Genomic DNA, 1501 nt, shown 5'->3' on the forward strand with positions numbered 1-1501 from the left:
TCTTCCATCGATTATTATGGGCAATCTGAGATCTTTGGGAAACAAGTTGGAGGAACTCCAAGCCTTAACAAGGACCCAGACAAAATATTTGAATGCAGTATTATGTGTTTCACTGAAACATGGCTGCCGGAACATATTCCGGACTCCAGCATCTCTCTGCCAGGCTTTCTGACTATACGAGCGCAAACAGATTTAAAGAGGAGTGGCAAAAGCAAAAGTGGTGGATTGGCAGTGCTGGTGAACAATAGATGGTGTCATCCAGGACATGTTTCTGCGAAGTTTTGTCGCTGCAGCCCGGACATTGGAGTGTTAGCAGTGAGTTTCTGCCCATATTATTTATATTTATATATTTAATCAATGATATTTTGGGAACAGCCTACATTCCACTAACTGCAGTTGCTGACACTGCATGTGAAGTTAACAGCTCAGTTGTGGATAAGCTACAAACACACCGTTCCAATGTGTTTGTAGGAAAATGTGCTTACTTACAACTTTTCAACAGCTTGCCACCTGCTCTGTGAGAGAAATCAAAAGTCTTGTTTTGATTTCTCTTGACTTGTTATATGCAAATGTCAAGGACTCATACATCTCTAAAACCTCCCCTTGGCAAATCAGATCTAGTTTTTCTCTGCTCAGAATACAAGCCTGTTTTTAAGCAGGCAACCTGCAATAAAGAGAACTATGAGGAGATGGACACAGGGAGAGGCTTTTAAGGGTTGTTTTGAGCCAACAGATTAGGATGCACTGTGCCAGCCACATGGAGAGGACATCAATGCCATGGCTGAGGGTGTGACTGGTTATATAAATTTCTATGTGGACAACACCACCCCCACCAAAACAGTGAGATGCTTCCCCAACAGGCCACCCTGGATCATGGCTTGAAGGGACTGCTAAACAAGATAAAAAGATCATTTAGGAAGGAGGACAGGGAATCATACAGAAGTATAAAAAAGCAGCTCAAGATAAGAGAAACCATTGAGATGTACAGGAAAAGCTGGAGAGCAAGCCCCAGCAGAACAATATCAAAGATGTGTGGTCAGGGCTGAAGAAGATCACAGGCTTCAAGCTGAAGGGTAATCGGACAGATGGAGATATGGACGGATACCTTCTTTGACCCAAAGCTTCCATGTCACACCTCAGATGTTTTTATCTTCCACCTCAGCTATAGACCTTTCTTCTGCTTCTGGACATTTGTTCACAACTAATTCGGAAGATGGTAATGCCCCTTTGCCTCCTCTTTACTCTTTTATGTCTTTAGACATCAAGTGAAAAATTAACTGGAGAGACTGAATTTGAATAAGTCGTTCTAAAAGTGTTTATGCAGATTGTACTACAATAGTTAATGTCTGTGTTGGTAGCTCCTATCTGCATACATGGGGAGGAAGTGAAACATATGGACAGTGAAAATTTCTGCTGAACTCTCCTAGACTGTGAAGACCTCCTACCTGGTGAAGAGGGCCCAACATCGGCTCTTCTTTCTCAGGAAAGTGAAACGGACTGG

The sequence above is a fragment of the Fundulus heteroclitus genome, chromosome 19 (genome assembly GCF_011125445.2).
Source record: "Fundulus heteroclitus isolate FHET01 chromosome 19, MU-UCD_Fhet_4.1, whole genome shotgun sequence".
Classification (NCBI taxonomy): Eukaryota; Metazoa; Chordata; class Actinopteri; order Cyprinodontiformes; family Fundulidae; genus Fundulus; species Fundulus heteroclitus.